Here is a 25,868-nt window from a genome sequence, read left to right as displayed (position 1 = left end):
TTTCTGTTCTTGCGATAGTTTGCTGAGAATGATGGTTTCCAGCTGCATCCATGTCCCTACAAAGGACACAAACTCATCCTTTTTTATGGCTACACAGTATTCCATGGTGTATATGCGCTACATTTTCTTAATCCAGTCTGTCACTGATGGACATTTGGGTTGATTCCAAGTCTTTGCTATTGTGAATAGTGCCACAATAAACATACATGTGCATGTGTCTTTATAGCAGCATGACTGATAATCCTTTATCCCCAGTAATGGGATGGCTGGGTCAAATGGTATTTCTAGTTCTAGATGGGTCAAATGGTACTTCTAGTTCTAGATCCTTGAGGAATCGCCACACTGTTTTCCACAATGGTTGAACTAGTTTACAGTCCCGCCAACAGTGTAAAATTGTTCCTATTTCTCCACATCCTCTCCAGCACCTGTTGTTTCCTGATTTTTTAATGATTGCCATTCTAACTGGTGTGAGATGGTATCTCATTGTGGTTTTGATTTGCATTTCTCTGATGGCCAGTGATGATGAGCATTTTTTCATGTGTCTGCTGGCTGTATGAATGTCTTCTTTTGAGAAGTGTCTGTTCATATCCTTTGCCCACTTTTTGATGGGGTTGTTTGTTTTTTTTCTTGTAAATTTGATTGAGTTCTTTATAGGTTCTGGATATTAGCCCTTTGTCATTCTCATTTTTAAAGAAACTTGTTCTTGTCATAGTCTTTGATAACTAGTGGAAGTCCTGAGACCCACAGTCATCTGTTGGGTCTGTCAAGTGAAATATGAAAATGGTTTCCATAATAACAATTATCGATGCACTGTACAAAATCCTTGTAATTATAGTTTTGAAGATAAAGTGATTTGAAAGCATCAGATGCCTCACGTTCCTCATTTATGCAATGGGAATTCATCCATTTACAAATATTTGTTGAGTGCCTACTACATGCTAGGCAATTTTCTACATGATGGGCTGTAGCAGCCAATAGGATGGAAAAATTATCTGGCCTTGTGGAACTCCTACTTTAGTGAAAGTGGGCTGCAGACACAGACAGACTGTAACTAACAACAACAGCAATATAATATACAGATACTTCTCAACTCACAATGGGGTTATGTGCCAGTAAACCAACTATAAATTGAAAATACTGTAAGTAAACCATGCACTTACTCTACCTTAAACTTGCTCAGAACACTTAACATAAGCCTACAGTTGGCAAAAAATCATCTAACACAAAGCCTGTTTTAAAATAAAATGTTGAATATCTCATGTAGTTTATTGAGTGTGAAAAACAGAATGGCTGTATGGGCACTCAAGGTACAGCTTCTACTGAACGCATATCCCTTTCACAGCTTCTTAAAGTCAAAAATTATTGGTTGGAACACTGTAAATTGGGCATCATCTCTATTAGATGGTGATAAGCACTATATAGAGAAAGATAAAAGGGAAGGAAGACCAGGAGTGCTTCTGAGTTTTGCAACTTGCAATAAATTAGCAAGGCTCACCTTGAGGATATGAAAGTAGTACTATAGCTTCATAGGATTCCATGAAGATTAAATTAATTATTACATGAAACATGCTTTGGACAGTGTGTGGCACATAGTAAATGCTTAATAGATGTTGGTTTAAAAAATAGGAGTGTCATTTAAGGAGGTTTTAAGAAAAGTTTTCATTTGATCTATAGTGACATTTCTTTATTTGCTATTGCCATTTTTATCTGGAATTGAGAATGAAATGGTATTTGAATTCTGTATAAAAAGCTCAAAAAGCTAATTTGTGAACTGGATAAAATGTAAAAACCATGAAACCCAAGTCTTCATGCTTCATGGATAAATTATCCACAATTTGTCTCTGTCTTGATGGCGAGAAGAGAGAAAGAGAGAGGGAGAAAGAGAGAAGAAAGAACAAAGAAGAAAGAAGAAGGAGGAGGAGGAGGAGGAAAAGGAGAACAAGAAGGAGGAAGAGGAGGAAAGAGGAAGGAAGGAAGAGGGAAGGAGGGAGGGAGGAAAGGAAGGAAGGAGGGAAGGAGGGACAGAAGGAAGGAAGGAAGGAACGTCTTTGTTAAGAATTGATTTTAAGTTTAAAGTTGTATTAGGACACAGAGATGATTCTTTTAACTTCATATGTATTCTAACTTGGAAGCTGGGTCAGTTAAAAGAGATGCATGCCAAATCTAGCCAAATACTAATCTTTACAAATTAACTGAGTACACATATTTTATTGAACTAAAGTACAGAAACTATTTATTCCTTTAGATTATTTTTCTTGACAAATAACTCTATTATTCTGGTAGGCAACTATATTTACAGGTATCATAGGGTACCCACCATATCCAAGGCCTTTGGAAGTTACTTTCATTCTTTCATCAAAAAGCTTTGAGGACTTGCTATGTGCTGAGTGCCAAGTTAGGACTGGTGATAACTGAGAAGTGGTCAGACACAATTCTTGTCAAGCCTTGTAGAGCTTACAGTCTTGTACGGGAGGGCATGGAAGACCTCATTAGTTGTTCACATCCTTGTAAAGAAGGTGCCAACCCAGTTGCACTGGGAGGAAAACTGACACCAAGAAAAATTGAGCAACCTGTCAAAGGTCACACAATCAAGTGGCGAAACCAGAAATGAGTTTGTCTTTCTGGCTCTCAGGGATCAGCTCATGCGCTGCTGCTTCACTCTCATTTGAATATGAAATGCAAACGCAGCTTATATTTTGGTAAACACAGATCTACCTTTTTAATTGCGACTTGCTTATCCAACTTTCAAAAATTAATGTTCATTTCTCAAAGACATGTAAATTCATGGAGTGGAAGGATAAGGCATAACCAGACTATGTAACTCAGTGAAGCTAAACTGTGATTCACATTTTGCCTTAGGTAAATCACACATGGATTCATTTAAAATGGACTACATTATGGTTTGTGTACTTTAATAATATAGTGACCACATTGTGCAGAAAATATAGTTAAGAAACATCAATCTTTTTTTGTAGTTTATGAGTTAATGTCCTTAAAATGATGATGGCCAATAACTTGTAAGCCAACAGTATATTTTTCTTTTTTTTTCCTGTTTGCCAGTAAGAATTCAATAGAGAGCCTCAGTAATACAGTGGTTTGCAATTTAGGACTAAAACATTATGAAACATTATATAGTAAAAAGGCAACTGCCAGTTGGTTGTCCCAAATTCCATCCAAGAGATCCTTCTTCCTGTCTGCTTTCCTGTGTTTGGTCTCCAGGAAGCCATGTGACCCGGTTCCAGCCATTGAAATATAAGCAGAATATATGGTTGAGGCTTCTGGAAAGCTTTCTAAATGGAACAGACTTGGTTTTGCTCTTAGCCTTTTTTCTTCTTCCTACTATGGAGAAGGAGGGGCAGCTATATTTAAGAAAGGGAGCAGGAAAATAAAATGAAATTGGGGCTTTGGGGTGCCAGGGAGCTGCACAGTCGTGAACTGTGGCTGCTTATTTTTGAACTTCTTGTTTCACTGCAAGGGATGGACAAAAATATGTATCTTTAACTGGGATTAGTTAGGTTTTTCCATTGTTTGTAGATGAAAGCTATGGAAATCAATATCATAATCTCCCTCCCTCCCTTGTTTCCTCTTGTTTTCATTTTATTTTATTTTCATGTTTCTGACCAAGTTTCATTTCTTTCTCCCTCTCTGTTTTTCTCTATCAGCTATCTAATTTATTTTGGCTTCAACTGTGGTAGAACCAATTATCTATTTGATGACTCTCAAATTTATTAAAACTAAACATAAATGAATCCTCCTGAATTAAGGAGTGACATATAAGATCGTTTCCCATTCTTTTTTCTTTGTACTCCTTCCTCAAAATATCAAGTTGCTGAATTCTAAGAGTCTGAATTTGTAATGTCTTTCATAGTTGTTCCAACCTCCATTTCTTGATCTGCAGTCCAATGCTATACCCCTGAGCTATACTCCCTCCTCCAACCTCTTTTTTTTTTTTTTTTGGTTTGAGAAGGAGTCTCGCTCTGTCACCAAGGCTGGAGTGCAGCAGCACAATCTCGGCTCACTGTAAGCTCTGCCTCCCGGGTTCACGCCATTCTCCTGCCTCAGCCTCCTGAGTAGCTGGGACTACAGGCGCCCGCCACCACGCCCGGCTAATTTTGTTTCGTATTTTTAGTAGAGACGGGGTTTCACCATGTTAGCCAGGATAGTCTTGATCTCCTCACCTCATGATCCGCCCGCCTCAGCCTCCCAAAGTGCTGGGATCACAGGCGTGAGCCACTGCGCCTGGCTCCAACCTTCATTTCTTATTATATCAACATGATATCAGTTTCTCATGATTTCTTAGCCAGGCTATGTAATAGGAGTTGTATTTAGCCCATCCCATCCACCAATGTCCCATTTATATTCCCAGAGTTCAGTCTTTACTCATCAAAGAATTAAAACTCAAGCCATTCTTGTTTACCAATTTAAGATGTTTTACTCCAAAACATCCCAATACTAGCAAGAACACAGGGAAAATGGCACTCTCAAATATGATGGTGTAATTGTAAACTGGTAAAATGCTTTTTTTCCTTAGACACAGGGTCTTAATTGCTTAGGCTGATCTTAGCTCACTAAGGCCTTGAACTCCTGGCATTAAGCAATCCTCCCACCTCAGCCTACTGAGTAGCTGGGATTACAGGCACATGCCACCACTTCCAGCTTATTTATTTTATTTTTTTATTTTTGGTAGACAGAGTCTCTCTACGTTTCTCAGGCTGGTTTCGAACTTCTGGCCTCAAGCAATCCTGTCACCTCTGTTTCCCAAAGTGTTGAGCCTATAAGTGTGAGCCACTGCAGCTGGCCATAAACTGATAAAATACTTTTGAAAAATAATTTGGCAGTAGGTTTCTACAACAGCAAAAATAAACTCATATTCTCTGTTTCAGTAACACAACTTAGGGGAAACTATCTAAAATAAATAAACATTTTGTTTTTACAAGTGAGAGGCTAAGACATTCACTATTATGTAAATACAATTGCAAACATTTGGGAAAATTCTAATGTTATATGCTATATAGTTATTAGTTTTATCTAAGCTCTTCTTAATAGCTAGATTAATGTATTACATATAGCAAGAAATTAAGGTGGTATTTTGCAAACTAGATATACTTTAGTGGAATTAAATTATTTCCATGGAGAGTACTATTTTCATCTGTAAAGTTAAAAAAGCAAGTATACCTATAGTTCAGATCTCATATGGCTCAATTTATTATATTTTAAAATGCAGATTATTTGCTACTTTACAGCTCTAATGTTTATAATCTCAAAACTTGCAAATGTCATTTTTTAAAAAACAAATTTGCTGTGAATTTTCCTTCTGGTATTAAAAAATTGAATGTTTTTAATTTAATACAATAGAATGCATCTAATTTTAATAAAAAAATGAAGAGGAATATAATGGAATAAACTTTAAATAATTCCATATGAAAGAGAAAATGGAATTAGGTAAAAATGCTCCAAATCTATTATATTTATATAAAAACTTCTACTTAAAAGAAAGTTGCTTGAGGAACATTGCTAGAATTAATGTTCAAAAGGTATTTATCAACACATTGCAGAATTTTGTTATTTTCAATATGTGCACCCAAATGGAAACTCAAGTTTTAATGTATGTCATTCTAAGTTTATATATTATAGTTGTTTCATAGATTCAAGAAGCATTCATTAATCACCTACTATGTGCAAAACAGCGTGAGAGTAAAAGAAAGGCTAAATAGGTGATTAAAGTATAGCTCTTGTTCCGAAAGGGGTTACATGTAACAGGTGAGCCAACAATACTTCATGGAAATAAGAAAGGTGTGAGAACCCGAAGAATAAATGAGGGAATCAACATTTATTGGATGCTTACTTGGGCCAATATATCTCCCATTGGCACAGGTAAGCACCTAATAAATGTTAATCCTTCAATGTGGGGAAAATATTATTTAAGTAGGTGGAAAAACAGAGAATCAGAAAAAAGATGAAAACCCAGCTAGTCAGCAGCTGAAGCACTCTTTCCATTATACCATAAGAAGCTCCAAGAAGGGAAAGACAACTTTTTGGTGAGAGGATGGATACGTACACATGTATGTGGGGTATCCAGGAATCGTTTTTAGAGGATTCCAGAGAGGACAGAGGAAGATCATCGCAACATGTGTGCACAGGCTGGAGGGGAAAGTATGAGGTATGAATATGGAAGTGGGGCCCTTATGTGTCATAGTATTTTATTGTAACTAATTTGTGCCATTAATTGTAACATTCCAATTGTGCCTAATTGTAACATTAGATAATTATAACATATCTATCTAAAGATAGATATGATAGATATGTTAGATGATAGATTTAGATATGTTATAACATATCTAAAGATAGATATGTTGTAATTAGTGGATGTGAGGGAAAGGGGGCTAGATGCAGAGCTCAGAGCTGGGAAGCAGACATGATAGTGGAGGTGACGCTGGAAAAGGCCTGCATGAAAGTGACTGGAGGAAGGTGGAAAAGAAGACACATCTGAAGATGTGATGAAGACATTTAAACTAGAAGGACTGAAAACTGTATTGATTGCAATAAAACAAAGTTATGAAATGGCATTTTCCCCCTAATTTGCAGACAGCTCATCCCCCAAATCAAAACATGTTGTTTACCAAGTAATCACATAATATCACCAGCTGTTTGCAGTTATAGTAAGGCTTTTACATGTCTTTCTCACTTTCTCATACTTCAACAGGAAGATTCCCCTTTGCTGCACATTATTGCCAAGATATGACACGTGAAAAATACAGGCATTGAAAACCTAACAGTACATGTTCACTTTAGGCCTTAGGAAAAAAAAAATAAAGATTATATTTTAAAATTTGTTCAGAGTTCTGGAAATAAGCTTTATTTTCACTTCTAGTTAATTTCAATCTTTCAACATAGCTTTTACTCATAAAATAGACTTAATTCCTATCCTCTCCCTTGAAATTATATTAGTGCTAAATCATATACGGTTTCACTAATCCAAAGCCTTACATCTCTAAATGTACACAGATATAGAGCAGAGTTTTTGCCTTAGAGAAATCTGGGTGAGGTACAGGCAATGCTCGTAATACTGTAAAAGATTTTTCCGGCCGGGTGTGGTGACTCACGCTTGTAACCCCAGCACTTTGGGAGGCCGAGGCGGGCGGATCACCTGAGGTCAGGAGTTCAAGACTAGCCTGACCAACATGGAGAAACCCCATCTCTACTAAAAATACAAAAATTAGCCAGGCGTGGTGGTGCATACCTGTAATCTTAGCTACTCCTGAGGCTGAGGCAGGAGAATCATGTGAACGCGGGAGGTGGAGGTTGCGGTGAGGTGAAATCATGCCATTGCACGCCAGCCTGGGCAACAAGAGTGAAACTCCGTGTCAATAAATAAATAAATAAATAAATAGAAATAAAAAATTAAAAAAAGATTTTTCTAACCACTAATTTTTCAAAGACAGTATCACCACTGGTTGAGTATAAGAAGAACTGACAAAAAGTTTGTCGGCAGGTAACATTTACTTTTATATTAACAACATTATTTCTAGTTGTAAATTTTCCTTTTGTTAGAATTAGATATTTTATCTGCTTTGAGGGTATTTGGGTGTGGTTTTCTTTTCTGGACAATGTGTTAGGTAAAAGAAATTCAATGCATGTGTTATGTGTAAGCAATTCAGAATACCAAACTTTACCTTGTTCATAATTCATCCTTCTTTTGGTTATCTAAGACTAAGTAAGTGAAGTTTTTATATAGAGTTAGGGAAATGGGTTATCATTCTTTATCAAAATCATCTTGGTTTTAAACAGAATTGAAGCCATATAGTATTGGATTCGACAGATAATTTCAAACCCCAAATTCTATGATTGTACTTTCTCACTACACATTCTTTTACATGGTCTGCCTGATTAAGGATTGAAATAAATTTGCCATCTTTACATTTTCTGACTTTTCACATCTCTGCAAACACAGAGGTAGAGAGGAAAAAGGTCTGAACATTAAAAATGTGCACCTTTGCCAAGGTAGTGTACTTTTCCCTATCTTCTTCCCTTCCGTCCACAACTTACTTTTCTTTAAATCTAAATTCTATATGGAGATAGAATTACATGAACTGGCTTGGAAACGCATGCCTGTGTGTGTACACACACATACACACACACTCTCCTCTAGTGATCTCACTCCGTTATCATCCATGCTTTGTATTCTTCCAAATGTTTTTGCTCTTTTACACCCACCCCAAGTCCACACAACGAAGTGATTCTCTCTTCTAAACCTGTTTTTCTCTTCTTTCTCCTTTCGCTTTTCATAGCTAACAAGTTGCCTTACTTTAAGATTTCTACTCCGTATCTGTCAACAATTTTAAAAATCTGCATTTTTTTCCTCCCCAATGCTTGAAGTACTTTTTCTTTTAACCATACAGGGTATCCAGACTCTAGGTACTAACCTCCACCTACCCCTAGTTTCCTTATCCCTCTGGAATGGGTTCTTGTAGTTTGTTTGCTATCTTTCATCACTCTCCTAACATGCCCGTGGCTGTTGCCATAGGAAGGGAGTCCAGTTTGCTTTTCCACGTGCAGAAGCACTCGCTATACAATATATTTATGGTCTATCCGCCACTCACCTCATTCAAGAAAGAGCTGTTAGTACAAGAACTGCCACAATGACATAATTTCTTACAGCATCCTTCCACCCTTACAGTAAAACTCCCTTCCTTCACTCCCTGCCCAACCTAGAGGGAAACTTCAGTGATTCTAGTAGAGGCAAGTTTCTCGTTGAAATCCTGCGCAGTTGTCGATAGTCTACTGCTTTTCAAACTTGTGTTTTTACATCGTTTCCATCCGGATGTAGCAGAGTGCAAAGGGCTGTTTACCGTAGGCCCAGGATCGGATCAGGGAGTAGGAGCTGTGGCTGCGTTCCCCGGAACAGAGACCGCACACCGAGGACCGACTCCTCAACCCCCCAGTCCCACTGGGTTCCCGACGCCCTCGCTGTGCCCGTGCCTTCCCGCTCCCGCTGCCTAGGCTACTTCGCTCGAGGAGTGCTCCACAAATTTCAGACATTTGTTCCTCTTCGAAACCTCAAGACCAGGAGAGACCCCTCCTCTGCACCCTGCTGTCTTCCTAAGACGCATCTTAGGCTGTGGGACTCCTCCTCTAGGTTGGACCACCCTTCCCATTTTCCCCAGAACCTAGGAGTGGCAGGAGGCAGAGAACGCACCAGGCAGACGCCGCCTTTGTTGTCATTAGGAACGCACACTGGGCCTGAAGTGGCTGGAAACCGCCACATCGATGGGGAACCCGGCTGGCCCTGGCTCACATTGGTGCCTTCGCTCTCATTTCCTGCTTCTCGGCCTCTCCCTTGTTTCTCTTCCCACCCCACTCCACGCCACAGTACAGCAAAGCTTTCTCTCCGCACACAAACTTCCCCTTCCCGGCGTTCCCACCACCCTGGCGGTTTCCCACGCGGGGCGGGGCGGGACGGGGGCGCAGGGCAGGGACGTACTGTAGTGCCGGGAGCGCCGCGCTCACCTAGGATGGTGAGGAGGCGGGTCCGCAGCCTCCCGCCCCCTCCCGCCGCGCGCCCCGCCCGCCCAGCCGCTTCCGCCCCGTCTGCTCCCCGCCCCCGCCGACCCTCCGGCGCGGCGCTGACCCTGCGCCCTCCGAGCAGCCGCGGGAACGGCGGGGCCGCCCGGCCGCCTCCTCCCTCTCCCGCCCCACAATCCCGCGGATCCGCTCCCCGGAGCGCGGAGGCGGGGAGGGAGGGGCTGCCAGGGAGAGCGTCAAGGACTCGGCTTTGGGCCGCCCGCTTCTCGGGGCTCCGCTCTGGGCGCGGGGCAGTGGGGCTGGACTCCCTTCCCCGCCGCCCCTGGGCGCCGGTGGGGTCTGCAGCTCCCGCTTCCTCTGCCCCAGTCCTGCAAGTTTGCTTGCTTTCCCACAAAACTGGCGCGGGCAGGGCCCCTTCTCTGGGGTGGCGAGGCCAGGCGCGCGTTTCCGCCTCGCCCCCATTCATCCCGCCAAGGTGAAGTGCCGGGAGAAGGGGCGCCCCCGCCTCGCCCGCAACGTGCGTCGCTCGGGAACCCAAACAATGACTCCCCTGCCTGCCGCGCCCGGCCCTCCGCCTGCCCCACCCGCCCCACCGGCGCGCGGGGCTGCCCCTGCTCGACCCCATTGTTGCCCAGCGCGGGCGATGCCCGGCTCCCGGGGGCGGTCCCCGCGAGCGGCCCCGCAGCCCCGGCCGGCGGCCCGGGCCGGCTCCGCCCACACCTTTCCAAGTTCGCTGGCGGGCGAGCCGCAGGGACGGCCCGGGCGACGGCCCCCTCCCGCCACTGCGCGCCCCCACCCGGGCGGGTGCGGCGAGGGGTGGGGGCCCAAGCGGGCTGCGCGCTTTCTGTGTTCCCGAATTCTCCTAAGCCTGCCTGGCGCGCTCTGACACAAAAGAGGGGACTTTCTCGCTTCTCGGCGCGAGTCCTTGCCCGGCGAGTTGCCCTCCAGGAGTCCCTCCCTCCGCGAGTCCCCGCGGGCCACCTAGGCCCCCTCGGCCGACTACTCCCCGAGCTCCCAGGGCCATGTTTAGGTTATTTGGGGTGCCGCAGCAAAGTGGTGCAGGTGAAAGGGAAGGGCGGCCGAGGCCCGGGGCCGAGGGGCGGGGGCAGGGGTGGGGCGGGGTGGGGCGGGGTGGAGGCGCAGCGGACCCAGCCCGGCGGTCCGGGTGGGGAGGCGAGGGCCGGGCAGTGGGTGTTGCCTTCTACCTCTGCGAGCGGGGAGGGGTTAGTTTCCCACAGGGGATTTCAACCATCACACTCAGATCCCGCCTCCTAATCCTCGGGCGGAGCGGCTCGGGGGCCCCATTTTATGGCAATAAAGCGACTTAGCGCCTGCTGAGCGAGCCCCTCCCCGCCGCCGCCCCCGCCCTCGGCCCCACCCCGGGGCTCGCCCGCAGCGGCGGGGCTTTGTTTCTGGGGAGGAGGACCCGGAGCTCTTTTGTTTGGGGGTTTCTTATTTTCGGCCCCCCCTCACCTCACCCCGCCCCGCCCCACCCCAAGCGCCTCTCCGGTTTCCTGAGCTGCGGGCTGCGAGGGAGGAGAAGCGGCGTCCTGCAACCCCCTCGGCTGGGCCCCGGGGTAATTCGATGCGGGCCTGGCGAGGCTCCCCACACTAGACCGGGGCTCGCGTCTCGGCAGCCTCCACCCACCGGCCCACCCTACATTTAGCGCATCATGTGATCCGGGTAAGTCATTTGCAAGTACAACAGTTCCCCGGGTTGCCCCCCATTCATTTCCTGAGAACTGCAGAGAGCCGCTGAGAGGCTCTGCGTGTGCGTGTGCGCGGGTGACGCCGTGTGTGTGCGAGTGAGTGTGTGTGTGTGCGCGCGCGCGCGTGTGAGAGAGAGAAAGGGAGAGAGAGGGGGACTCTGTGTGAGGGAAAGAAAACAATTTCTCCTGCTCTGCAGCTTCTGTTCAGGTCTGTGCCGATTCCGTTTCTTATCAAAATAAACAACCCCCTCTTTTTTTTTTTGCCATCCCAAATCAGACCGTATTCTCTTAACGTGTTTTATTTTCCTTCTGTCATCTGCTCAAGTTAAATCATTTTGGTTGGTCTGTGTTCTTAAAGGGGGAAAGTGCTGGGAAGCGGGAGGGGGCCGGGGAAGGGCGATGCTGTTGCAAAGCAAGTAGCGTCGGTCGGATTCGTGGAGAAGAAAGAAGGAGGTTTCTTTCCCCCTCCCCTAATTTTTTTTTTCAGAAGAAGTTATCAAGTAACGTGAATTAAGCAAATGTTTTTCTACCCCTAGTGGAATTGTTGGTTGCAGTGTTTGCCTGACAGTTGCCAAGGATGAGAAATAAAACCCCAGGGCTGAACTTGAGGGGGAGGGGGGCTTGTGGAAGTAGTTGGCCCCCCGACCTCGAGAGGGGTGGATGAATAGCTCCGCACCGGGGCCGTGTGGGCTGTGTGTGCGCACTGGAGAGAGTGGAGGGGAAGGGGTTAAGGCGGAGATGACACTGCTGGCATGAATAGTGCTCCTGGTGCTACATTCATTATTGTCTCTGGTCGTAATGATGTGTAACTGTCACTTGCTACAGTGCCTGGTCCATGCAAGTAGCCAGGGGCTGGCCGGTGGCTGTTATTTTCAATTACGGGGGACCTGGCCGGAGTTGACAAGGGGCAACTTTGCACGTCCACCTGGGCCGGGAACCCGCAGAGCCGGCCTGGGAGCCACTTCTTGCCTTAGAAGCTCACTCTGAGGGTTCGGACTTGACCTCCGCGACGTTAGTTGGTGTTCACGTTAGATGCTCCCCTACGGGGAGAATCAATCCTGCTTTTGTTGAGTAGAGAGCTGTCTGCAAGAACTTTGAAAACTTTTATCTTTGGGGGAAAAGGGTGGGGTGCACTCAACAGTTTTGTTTCGCAGTGCATTTGAGGCAAATGCTTGGAAAAAGTACCAATTCCTTTGTTATATGCCCTGCAGCTTCCCAACCCCCTTCACCCTGCGCTTCGAGTTTTGCATACTTTAATAGTAATAGTCTTATTTCAGCTGATAAAACCTGACTGTTGAGTTAAAGCGTATTAATACAACGGAATGTGTGATGTGGATAAACAGTTTGTGTAGTTAGTATTGTCAGCCCTCTAATTTAACTGTGTAGATGGCTTAAGTGTCGTTCTGTAGGGATAGTTTTGAATAATTCCACTAGCTAATGGAATTCTCGGCCGAGCATTCTGATATTTTATTTTACACCAGCGTTAGCTTCTGTTTCCCTGTAACATCAGAGAGACGAGCAACTCTATTTACATTTACTGCGTGTGCATCTAGTGACTTCGGTAGACATCTGCCAATCAAATACACGTCATTCTGCAAAACCACCTAGACGCTTCCATGCCCTTTTCTTACTGGACGATAGAGTTGTTTAGATAAGTAAATACTTTGAAATAAATTTGGTGGCTTTTAGCAAGAAGCGTTTTGTGATGGGAATAGGAGTGGTCACTTTGAAGAGTGGGTGTATATCGTCTTCTAAGAAACGCTTTTAGAACTGACATTTAATTAAAACAGTGGACCCCCCCTCCCTCAAGGAAAAAAGCTTGCTTGTGCTGTCCTCAAGACCTCATTCACATGTTGTGTGCATATTTTAAAACCCCATAGAAATTGGTTCCGATAAAGGACTATACTTAGAATAGAAAATTTTAAACTGTAGAAGCATGGTGGAAATAGGATGTTGAAGGACAAACGTTTCAGTTGCGTAAGTTACATCTTTATTGTTGCAGACCGGTCAATCTTGGTACTAGATTGAGTATATTAAGCTCCTCTGAGTTGGGGAAAGAGCAATTTGAGCATATAAAAATTAGGAAAGAGGTTTATTATTCTACCAATTAATAACTATTATGAAACGTACTGGGAAAATTTGAAATTTGAAATGTTTTCACATACAATTTTCATAATTTTGAACTAAGACCCTGTAACAAACATAACTGTGCCACGTTAAACAAAACATTCTTCAGGCTTTCTGTTTATTTTTGAAATCCTTCAGTTATTTATGTACTACTTATCAATGCAGTCAGCTGAATTGTGGAATGCTTTTTATTACTATTTATTGAAAAAAATTGTGCTAATGAGTCCTTAATATTCTCCACACCGCCCCCCCCCCCAAGTTCTTTTTTCAGAAATGACTATCATTTGGGAGGAAATGGTCCTGGTCTAGCATTTGAGACCTTGACCTTAGCAACTCTTGGCCGGTGGTTGTTTACTACAGCTGCAGCCTCTGTGTGTGCTGAAAGGGAAGGTCTGCAAACACTAGTGCACTCACTCTCCCCAGGCCAAGGGGAGAACAAATCGGGATGCTTGACGTTCATTCTGAAGAGCATGCGTCTGGCCTGTAATATCCATCGTGTTCTGGTCATGTGAAAATATACATGTTGCTCAGGGTTATTTTCCCTGCCTCCTGTGCAGGGAAATTAGGCACTTTAAACAGGCTCCAGTGAGTTTTAGATGTTACAGTATATCATGAAGCAGGCTGTTATCAACTTAGTGAAATAATTCGGCCTTAAATATAGGTGTGTTTTATCTTGGCAGAGACAACATAAGTGCTTAGGCCTCTAGGCCTATGCTGAGAGCATTTTGAATTCAAGCCAGTGTTGGTTAATCTAGAGTTTGGAGTAACCTTACCCGGTGAAGGGATATTGTTAAGTAGATGAACATATAAAGGTCCTGGACATTTTTTTTCCATTATACAACATGGAAAGCATGGAACTTTATGTTTTTGCAAATTAATAATATTACAGTGATCCCATTAAATTGGAGCATCAAATGGTTTGTTTTTTTTATATTGTGAGAGAAACAGTCAAGTTCATAAATCTAGCTGTAGATTGTGTATTGAACTAGAAAACTAGTAATGGCACAAACTCATTTGAAAAGTTTGTGTTTATAAGTTTTTCTACTTGCCAGTTGCATGTTGATTAATGAACATGAGCTAAAATCCCAAGACAGTTTCATTCAAAATCTCAACACCATTATTACCTTTTCTGCTTAGAAAACAGCTTTTTTTTTTTTTTTTCTTTTTGAGTCAAGGTCTCACTCTGTCACCCAGGCGGGACTGAAGTAGCATCATCATAGATCAAATTCCCGGGCTCAAGGGATCCTCCCATCTTAGCCTCCCAAGTAGGCAGGGCTGCAGATGCACGCTGCCACACCCAGCTAAAAATTTTCTTGTAGACATGAGGTCTTACTGTGTTGTCCAGGCTGGTTCTTGAATTCCTGGCCTCAAGTAAACCCCTGCCAAAGTGCTGGGATTATAGGCATCAGCGACTGTGCTGGCTACAACTTTAATTTTTTAAATAAGTCTGAAATAGGTTGTAGTTGCTTCTCTGTCATTTTCTATTTGAAAATACTGTATTATCATAGACTGGAAATGGCTTATATTTTTGCCCAGTGTTTGTTTTTCCTTTCGAACTCACACTTACTTGTTTTTCAGCCTGCAATTTATGCACAGCTTTCAACTTTTAACTGTGTACAAAATGTAAGGGTAAAAATATTAAAATTAAATAACTGGCAACGCCCTATAACCACAGCCTTAACTCATCTACCACAACCACTCCTCCCAAAAGCAAGCAAGTAAACAGATGGGCCTTGCCCTATGCCCAGAAGGTCAACAGTCTTAGGCTCTGTTAGACCTGCTTAGGATCCGAAGCCCAGCCCAGAGAGCTGCCTGACATCCACCCTCCAGAATTCATTTTTAGGGCCTAGGTTGGCCACACCCCATCTGATGTCAGCTATTGAGTTCTTGTGGTACAGAACACATGCTGTGGATTAAATAGTTACTTTCTCTCTATATTGTCAGTAATTATGTGACAAAAGGATTTTTCTGTTTTGGGTGTTTATTGTCATAAAGTGGCTACTTGAGTAGTCTCATTGCTCCTTAAAAATTTGTTTTGGTCGACAGTAGATTACAGGATATTCACCCAAAGAATTCTGCTCTAGTATGGTCTTTCTTCCTTTTTTTTTTTCAACTTAAAGTCATGCATTTCTTTTGTTGCTACTCTCATGGTCTACATTTTTGAATATTTATTAGTGTAATAATTAGACTGCTCCAAACACATTTGCTGTCTGGTGCAAAAGTAGCAGGAAGCCCTTACTGCTGTATTGCTGCGTGGAAGGTGACAGGGGAATAAATTAGGAGACCTTTGGGATAGTTTCCCCACCCCTATCCAAGACTATAGAAGCTACCATGATAACTACCTGCTGGCTCTGACAGCCGTGAATTGTGTCCCAAGTGTGACATTCGCCATGCTTTTCAGTATGTATGGCCTTTCACGGTAATTCCTGGGATGATGTGTATGTGTGCAGTTGGCCCTTTTTATTTGTGGATTCTGCATTAAGGGAGTCAACCATAGATTGAAAACATTCAAGAAAAAAATATACAACAATAAAAATGATACAAATAAAAAAACCATAACGATTTATATAGCATTTACGTTGTATAAGTGATTGTAAGTAATCTAGAGATGATATAAAGTATGTAGGAAGATGTGCACAGGTTGTATGCAAATACTGCATTATTTTTTATAACGGACTTGAGCATCCATGGTTTTTGGTATCCGCTGGGGGATGGGATCTTGGAGTCAATCCTCCAAGGATACTGAAGAATAACTACATACTGTATATACATATATATTCATTATCTTGTATGTCTATATGTGTATGTATATATTTATTATTTATATTCATATGTTTTTACGTGTTTTTGTAGTCTATATTAGTATATAACGCACCCACACACATAACGCACCCACACACACCATACACAAGAGCAAGAATTATAGTAAAATTTCATGACTAAGAAAAACATTAAAAAGCCACACGTGTATACAAAAGGGGGAAAAACAGTCTTTTAAAAAAATTCTATGTTTAGTAATACTGTGCTCACTTTGAGATTATTGAACTAACTCATAATAAAACAGAAAAACAACCCTGCCTTAAAGAAAACAAACCTAAATGGCAACCAAGTTAAATTATTCCAAAACAATGTAAAGAAAACCTTCCTTCATTTCATAATGAATGGTAACCTCTAAGATTATACATCCTTGAATCGTAACTAATTTCAGGGGCAGAAATATCTCACTTCGAGTCTTGCTCTCTTGCTTACTAGCTGTGGATGACCTTGGTCAAATTTCTTAACCTCTCTGAGTCTGTGAAATGGAAAAAATAATATGTAGCTTACAGGGCTGTGGTGAGGGTTAAATGGGGTAATGTGGCCAAAAGTCACTTTGTAAAACTACAAAGTTCTCATGTGGCAACTGATTTGATGGGAAAAGCACTCCAGCTGTACCTCCACTGCCCCAACACTGCCCTCCCCTGAAAGGGATAAACTTTCCTGCTTCTCAAAGTGAGCATATAAATTACGCTTATGGGGAAGGAATTTCCGAGTGTGGGTAGAAAACTTCTGGCAGTCAAAGGTCATGAATTCCATTCCTGTCTCACCAGAGATTTGCTCTGTGACCTTGAGAAAGTCACTCTTAAAAAGTTTCAACGTAGTTGGTATAAAAGTTACTGATTATTAATATTTATATAATACAGGTGAAGTATCCAAGCTTGTCAAAAGAAAAACACATGAAATTACAGTTCACATGGTCATTTACAGAAAATTGAAAATAAAGATGAACAATGATTAGAGGTTGAAAATCTGCAGACTACTTATTTAATGAGTCACCTGAAGGTACTATCAACTGGTCATTAAAAAACAGCCCTTAATTTTAGAAATAGAATTATTAAAGTTGTGATGTACTATAATTTCGAGCAGTACATTGAACTGCAAATCCCCAGTTAAATCAAGATTGTGTTGATTAAGCTATGTCTGATTTATGGTTTAAAAGTCACTTGGTTAGACTCAAACATTGTTGCAACATGCTATATGTTGTTCTTAACTAAAACATTATATAAAATGCACAATAAAGGTAGATAATAAGGCTCTTACATGTTATTTGTACATTTATTGAATACCTATTTATAATCACACACTTACATGACTTCTCCCCAACTGCATTTTCTCCAGTTAAAAAAGAAACAAAACAAATTTGTTTATACCTTTGCAAGAGCAAAGAAATGAACTCAAACTAGCTCTTCAATATAACTCCTTTAGACTCTTTCCATGTCACAGGTATCTTGCCTGACTTCGATTCATGTTATGATTATCACTGCAAATATCAACATCACTTTTTGTGGGACTTTCTTATTTATCATCTCTTGCTTTAAGAATACACTGTGTTCCAGTCAGTATTCTCAGGCCCCACAGCTCATAGTATTCCTTCTGGTGTTAATTGTTTGTTAATTTGCCTTGTTCAAAATGCCACTGTCGTGGTCTTTTCCAGCCTAAGTAGCTAAATATATTCAACTCTGTCAACCATTCCTCAATTCGCTTTATTTTCCTGAAGAAAAAAAAAATTATTTCTTCTTGCAAAAAGAAATCTTGTAGTATAGTAGAATTAAACCATGCTGCATTTATAAATATTTGCTCCAGTGTATTGATGCCTCTCTTAAAAGCTGCCATTCAGGCCAGGTGTGGTGGCATGTGCATGTATTCCCCGTTGCTTGGGAGGCTGAGGCAGGAGGATCCCTTGATCCCAGAGTTCAAGGCTGCAGTGAGCTATGATCAATCGAGCCAATGTACTCCAGCCTTGAAAACCCTGTCTCTAAAACAACAACAGTAACACCAACAAACAGCCATTCAGAGTAAATAGTGGGTACAAAATAAAATACTCCTTATTGTATACCTAGTATAATACAGAAGTTAAGAACTTGGTTTTTCATATGTTAGTTTGTTTAATATGTACTCTTTAGTAAACAGGTACTGGTATACCTTGGTTTTTATATCATTGACTTTTCAAATAACTGGCACATGGAATACTATATGTGTCACCTCTGAAATGCCATTTATGTACTCGATTTTGACTTACAAACATCATTTGATGAATGCCTTTTTTTGGGCTGTTGTGTTGCTGTTTTGCCAGGTAACTCCCACTCCTGCTACAGCACTGTGACTGCCACTTCTGGCAAAAATTTCAAAAATTATTTGGAAAATTTTATTGTTTTTTATCTTATTTTAACAAAACGAGTGGAAAAAGGGAAAATGAAAGCATCTAGTTTTGAGAAACAGTTTATTATCTTGATATAAAATTGAGACGATAATCATTAGATGTGCTGAAAGTGATGAATCTTTATTAGAAGTGCTACATGGAGTTAAGCTGATGAATTGTGAAAACAATGAAATAGAACACACAAAATGATATACAGATACTTTTAATGACTAATAGATTGTATATAAATGCAGATTTTGTGATTTTCCTTTTGTCTGTGAGAATGAGTCTCCTTTAAAACATGTCTGGTCCAATCACTTTTACATATTTGAGTTTTGTATGCTTTCAGGAGAAAGCATACAGAATTTCATACAATTATTAGATTCCATCTTTTATTAAATTAATATTCAATGATATTTGTATAATATAGGTATCGTAATCTTTATAATCTATGTATCATATGTATTTGTATCATTTAATATATATTTGAATCATACAACTTATATGTCATGTGTAGTGTATATATGACATGTAATACAGCACATATGTGTTATGTGCACTATATGCTATTTTACTGTTGTACTCTATTATGAACTATATTATGATTTTTATTTCATAGATGTGGAAATTGATTTTCAGCAAAGGAAAGTAATGAAATTATAGTGAATAGCCAGTTAGCTTTAGAGAGTTGAATGGTAGAAAGCCCCCTGGACTTTCCCCTTGTGTTACTCTTACCTCCCTCTGGCATTAAATGTAGTATTCCAGAGTTAGCCTTACTGGAGAATAGAGTAAAATTGGGAGTATTATACAAATAAATATGGTTTAGAGGCTGTAGTATTATATTTGTTGTAGATTGTATTGACATACTATGTTTACTAGAATACGTTTACTACAAGATATACCTCAGTAAAGAAGTCAATTAAGTGTTTGCTAATATATGTAGTAAAACAAATTATGACACCTCATCCAAAAAATTATTTTAGAAGTAAACTGCTATAGGATGTTCTACAGCAGTGGTAATAGTAGACCAATAAATTCTGGCTAATATGCATTCTGCTGTTGGATAAAGCTATCAAAGTTAGGGACATAATATAAGCAATAATAATGTTATTTTTATTAGAACGTGCTTCAGTTATCCATTTGACTTACACGTATTTAGCTCCTACTACGCTTATGCACCCTTATATGAAAATGGGTAGGACAATATCCAGTATCATTAGTGAGTTGAAAATCAAGGAGTGGGGGGTAAGAATTATGTGGCAAATTATAATACAAGGTAATTTGTGATAAATGGACCAAGTGCTGTAAGTTGTTTAAAGTACCTGGGGAAAATTTTTTTCTATCTGGGAAATCGAGGTTTCAGGGTTTTAGTAGATATGCGGAAAAGATTTGTTATATTAACAGTGTATATGTGTATCTTTTTACATAAACTGTGTTTTTTAATATAAACAGTGTGTGTGTATATGTGTGTGTGTGTGTATGTGTGTATGTATATATATATACACATACACACACACTTTTTTTTTTTTTTTTGAGACAGAGTGTTGCTCTGTTGCTCAGGCCGGAGTGCAGTGGCACAATCTCAGCTCACTGCAACTTCCGCCTCTCGGGTTCAAGCGATTCTCCTGTCTCAGCCTCCCGAGTAGCTGGGACTACAGGTGTGGGCCACCATGCCCGGCTGAGTTTTGTACTTTTAGTAGAGATGGGGTTTCACCATGTTGGCCAGCCTGGTCTCCAACTTCTGACCTCAAGTGATCTGCCTGCCTTGCCATCCCAAACTGCTGGAGTTACAGTTGTGAGCCAACACACGTGGCCCAGTTTATATTTTTTAATAGAAAAAGCAAACCTGCTAACAGATGAATGCAAATTAAAAGCATTATTTTGGCAGCTGTGGTGATTTCCCGTTTATTTCTTTCTGTTCTCTTTTAGAGCTGATGGTTTTATGGTGTTTTGGCAAATTTTTATCATTTGCCATATCACTAGGAAGTTTTCTTTTCCAAAAATAGAGTCTAGGATGTGCTTGGCCAGTAGGGTATATGGTGTTATAATGAGTTTAGAGATGGTTTATTTGGGCAACAAAAGCAAAGAAAGTTGACTGATGAATAAAATTTTAAATGTACTTCATGTGATACTATCTAATGAAGGTCTTCCATATTTTTGAAAAAATCTGATGTATTTTATTTTTAAGTGCTAGGAATTTTAACTTTGACCAAAAAATCTTTTAAATAATGGGAATATTTAATTTGTATTAAAATATTGTTTACATATTAAGAGGAATACAGTTTTTTAAAACATGAGAACAGTGGAAGGGAAAACTTGAAAACGTAAATTTTGCAGAAGATCACAGTTGCAGTTTATCAGAAGTGTTGCTTGAAGGAATATTTAGAAAGAAGCATTGAAGTATGAGGATATTTCAAGGCTAACAGACTTTGGAATATACATTAGCTCTTCTACTTTAGATATGAATACAGGTAACTTTAGCAAACACAAAATACTTCATTGAGGAAAGAAATGAACTCAATGAGTAGATTAAAAGCATTGATAGAATATTTTTTTTTAGCGCTATATTGACTATGGTGGGATTATACCAAAACTCAAGGCTGAGGCAGTTACCTTGTGTTTTATTTATAAATAACAGTAATTAAGACAGTTTAGAATACTTGATAAGTATGGGCTGACAACAACAACAACAACAACAAAAATTGCTTTGTGCTTGGTGGTTTAGAGTGGTTTCAGTTTCATCTTGATGGTCCTGTATGGTGGATTGGACACATGTTACCCTTGTAAATAATGAGAACACTAACTAATCAAAAGAAGGTAAAAGTCTAAAAATTGGCAGAACTAGAACCCTAATTGCCAACACCAGTAAAATAGTTTTTTCCCGTTTTATAATTACTACTGTCTTTCTGACTTTCATTTAGTCTCGATAAGTTAAAACTTTGCAGGTCCACAATGCATAAAAGAAGTGTCACTAGTGTCTAGTTAATATGAAATGCTCAGTGAATATCAGATGAATTCTTACCTTCTTCCAAAATGCACTTTAAAAAGGTAAAGAGAATCCATCTGTAATAGCCCAGAGAGCTCAACCCATTGACCCTGGAATAGAGAGTGTGGAGTTGGAGACATCCATACTCTTTGAAGAAAATTAGGGCGTTTACCATGTGCCAAGGCTTGTGCTAGGTGTGTAAATACATACAAAGATAAAACATGGGCTTTGTCCTACAATATAGGCAGATCAAGAAAGAAGCAGGATAGATATCTAAGCTGAGAGGCAAGCCCAAGCTGGTATATTCTGGTTTAGTTTATTTCTTTTAGATCTTTAATGTGCCTAAAAGGTACTCTGGGTATTTTTAGATTTATGCTGTAGTCTCTTTGAAGTACTTTTAATCTTACTAGAAAAACTTTTCTTATTTAAGCATGTACTTTTGTAAGTTTTTTCTTTCAAAAACTTTTTGCACATTTGTTTTATATTAAATGTGTATAATACATTTTAAAGGCATTTCATTTTATGTTTCCAACCAACACACAGGTAGGTGTTTATGATATTTACATGTGATTTAGTTTTACTTTTTTACCTCTGTGACTCTTTAAGTTTTCAAAGAAACACAACTGAAGATCGTTAGAAAACAAGCATTGTTTTGCAGAAGCTCGCTTTCATGGGCATTGTTTACAAATATATTATTCTGATATAAGTGGGTATACTTGTATGGAAACTTTAAAATTCATTTTTTTGGCGGGGGAGAGGGGGAATTGTTTCCTCTAGCCAAAAATAGCATTCCATTAGTACATAACTTAGGTTTTTAGCACGATTATTTGTCCTTTTATATTTTTCTTCATGTTCTTAAGCGTTAGGAACACATACACACAGTTTTTTAGTCACTGCTTACAAAAATGGAAGGAGTTTATTTGAAACTCTTTTATCTTTTTTCATTCAGTGCTGCCTAAGAGAAATCCTTCTCAGCTGCTACTGTTCTAATCAATTAAAAAATTGTTACATCGTACTCCAAGGAGTGGTTATTTCATAGTGTACTCAATCACTCATTTATTAGAGGGAAATACTGTGTTTCCAGTTTTTGCTGCTTTTAAACTAATGATGTAGTAAATAACTTTATAGGTGTCTTCTGAGAGACCTAAAGAATAGATTCCCAGGGATAGGATGATCCATTCAAAATGTATCAATGTTCATAAATGTTGCCACATTGCTTTGACAAGGATATAGTAATTCACATTATTACCAGCAATGCAGGCAAATACCCTATCCCCAATCACCATCAGCAATAGTTCATGTTTCCCAGTCTGATAATTGTTTGGTGATATCTTATTGTTACTTGAATTAGTATTTGCTGATTGTTAGTGACTTTGGACATCTTTTCCAATGTTTGTAGGCAAATTAGAATTATTATAAGAATTGTCCTTTCATATTCTTTGCCCATTAAAAAAATTGGTTATTGTCCTTTTGTGGGAATTCATTTTATATTAAAGCGCTAACCATCTGCCTGACATCTCCATTGCAAGTAATTTTTTTCATAAACCAATCTTTTATCTTTTGCCTGTTCAAGAAGTATCCTTTGGTATACAACCTTTAAAATATATAAGCAGTTCCTTCTCTTTCTCTCTGGTGTCCTGTTTTAAGATTTTCTCCATTGATAAAGTAGGCATGCAATCTTCTCACTAGATTTAATTTCCCCCCCCATTTTTGTCTTTAATCTATTTGGAATTTATTGTATATGGTTTAAGAGAGGGGGTCTACTTTTTACTTTCAGAGCATAGAAATACCATTGTATCAGCAGCAATTTTGAGGTAATCTGTTCTTTTTCCAGAGAATATAAATTTCACATTTGTCATATAATGTTTTCCTATATCCTGTAGTACCTAACTTTCTTTATAAATTTTCTTAGGTATTCTAATACATGTAACTAGCATTCATATGTGAGGAATATTTTATCCATCATCACACCTCCCCTGGGAAAAAAATATTCAAAAACCCTGTTGTGATTTTAATTGGGATTGTATTACATTATATATACTCCTGGGATAATTAACATTTTAATGTTATTTGCAATACATTGTATTATCCCAATTAAAGAATGTGGATGTTTTTCATTTGCTCATGTCTTTTTTTATATTTCAAAAATATGCATGCTTACATAAGGTTTGATCTTATGCATAGCTGGATTTTATTTTTAAGAGTTTTTTTTGTTTGCTTGTTTTATTTTGTTTAATGGGATAATGGTCATTAGCTTTTTTTCTTTTCTTTTAATGTATTCATCTGATATTGGTTTCAAGATATTCATAACGTCTATAATGAGTTGGGAAGTTTTTCATTCTCTTCTATTTTTTGAAATACTTTGTGTAGAATTGGTACTATTTCTTCCATAAAAGTGTGGGAGAATTCACTGTATAATTCTATATTGTTTTATATTGTTACTGATTTTTTGACTCCTTGTTCTGTCAGTTATTGGGAAAGGAGGGTTTAAGTATTGAAGTACAGTCGTGAGTTTCTCTAATTCTCTTTTCAGTGCTGTCAGTTTTTGCTTTATATATTTTGAAACTCTGTTATTAGGTGTGTGCACATTAGGATTGTTGCGTTTTCTTAGTGAATTGCTCTCTGTTCTTACCATCTCTTAACTTTTATTTGGAGTGTTTTGGCAATTTAATGTAAAATAATTTTTGTATGATTGGGTTTCTGGAACTCGCTATTTGTTTTCTATTTTTCTCATTTTGTTCTCTCATATTTGCCCGTATCTTGCTTTATTTGGGCTTGACTATTTTTTAGTATTTTATATAATCTCCTTCATTGGCTTATTAGTTACATCTCTGTTTTATAATTTTAGTGGTGACTCTAATATACATCATTAACTTCTCATAGCCTAACTTCAGATAATACTTTACCTCTTACTGTATGATAGCAGAATCTTAGTATATTGCTATTGCCATTTTTTTTCTGTTTCGTTGTTTGTGCTATTTTCTTCATATATTTTACTTACACATGTTATAGCCTATCCATTTCCTGCCTACTGTGTTTGCTTTAAACAGTAAATTACCTTTAATAAGATTCAACATCAGACAAAAATGTGTTTTAAAATTTTTGCTCGTATTTTTGCTAGTTCCAGGGTTTTTATTTCTTTGTGTGGATATAGTAGCCACACTATATAAATTATATAGTATCATATTAATTTTACCTAAATAAATTTTTTCTTTACCTAAATAATATTTTTTTTTTTTTTGAGGCAGAGTCTCGCTCTGTCATCCAGGCTGGAGTGCACTGGTGTGACCTCAGCTCACTGTAACCTCTGTCTCCTGAGTTCAAACAATTCTTGTGGCTCACCCTCCTGAGTAGCTGGTATTATAGATGCCCACCACCACACCTAGCTAATTTTTATATTTTTAGTAGAGACAGGGTTTCACCATGTTGGCCCAGCTGGTTTTGAACTCCTGACCTCAGGTGATCTTCCCACCTTGGCTTCCAAAAATGCTGGGATTACAGGCATGAGCCACTGCACCTGACCTACCTAAATAATTTATTGCAGTGCAGTCTGCTGGGAATGACATTTCTCAGCTCTTGCTTGTGTAAAGATGTCTATATGCTTTGGTTTCTGAAGTATTTTAGGTGGATATTCAATTCTGGGTTGACAGTTTTCCCCCATTATGTTAAATATATTGCTCCAGTATCCTCTCATTTATATAATTCTGAAAAGATATCTTTTGAAATTATTTTTGTCTATATGCAATGTTTCTTTTTTTTCTTTTCTTTGGCTGCCTTCAGGATTTTTTTCTTTAAATTTGTTTTTCAGCAGTTTTACTATGAGGTATATAGGTGTGTTATCATTTATAATTATCATGCATTGGATTCTCTAGGCTGCTTTATTGTTTTTCTTAGTTTTTCATAAATTTCTATCCATTACCTTTTCAGTGTTTCTATTGCCCTCCCTCCCTTCTCTTCTCTTTTCCCTTTGGACTATGTTGACAAGCACATTAGACTACTTGGTATTGCCCCACAAGTCTTGGGTCTTCTGCACCTCTCCCCTATCTGTTCAAGTTTTAGTCTGAATAATTTGCATTGACCTGTCCTCAAGTTTACTAATTCTTCCTGCTGTCAGGTCTGTTGTAAGATCAGTGAAAGAATTCTTCATTTTTCATAGAAAGTTATTTGCCTAGCATTTTTTATGAATTAAAAAAATTTGTACCCCTTTGCTTAATTTCTCTGTTCATGCATGTTGTCTACCCTTTTCTCTAGATTCTTTTACATTTTAATTATAATTATTTTGCAACTCTCAATTTGTTAGTTTCAGGATCTCTGCTATCTGAGGGTCTGCTTATGTTGACAGCTTTAT

The 25,868-nt window shown here is 39.5% G+C and overlaps 1 protein-coding gene and 1 long non-coding RNA gene across 4 annotated transcripts in view; one reads left to right on the top strand and one right to left on the bottom strand.

Annotated features, from left to right (window-relative positions):
- Nucleotides 1–25,868, top strand: part of KLF12 (KLF transcription factor 12) — a 621,954-nt gene that overhangs the window by 162,896 nt on the left and 433,190 nt on the right. The window contains exon 1 of one of the 3 annotated variants that reach the window (XM_050766994.1): nucleotides 10,751–11,206. The exons of 1 other annotated variant lie outside the window; for it this stretch is intronic. The gene's annotated coding sequence lies outside the window, so the exon portion shown is untranslated. One more of the 3 variants, XM_050766993.1, reaches the window with a different exon arrangement.
- Nucleotides 7,198–25,868, bottom strand: part of LOC126940821 (uncharacterized) — a 616,457-nt gene continuing 597,786 nt past the window's right edge. The window contains exons 2-3 of the long non-coding RNA XR_007720929.1: nucleotides 9,197–9,546; nucleotides 7,198–7,338 (exon numbers count right to left, since the gene is read on the bottom strand). This is a non-coding gene — a long non-coding RNA (uncharacterized LOC126940821). The remainder of the gene's footprint in view (nucleotides 7,339–9,196; nucleotides 9,547–25,868) is intronic.

The sequence above is a fragment of the Macaca thibetana genome, chromosome 17 (genome assembly GCF_024542745.1).
Source record: "Macaca thibetana thibetana isolate TM-01 chromosome 17, ASM2454274v1, whole genome shotgun sequence".
In the NCBI taxonomy this organism is placed as follows: domain Eukaryota; kingdom Metazoa; phylum Chordata; class Mammalia; order Primates; family Cercopithecidae; genus Macaca; species Macaca thibetana.
The sequence above is the reverse complement of the archived record's forward strand: the minus strand, read 5'-3'. Positions and strand labels throughout refer to the sequence as shown.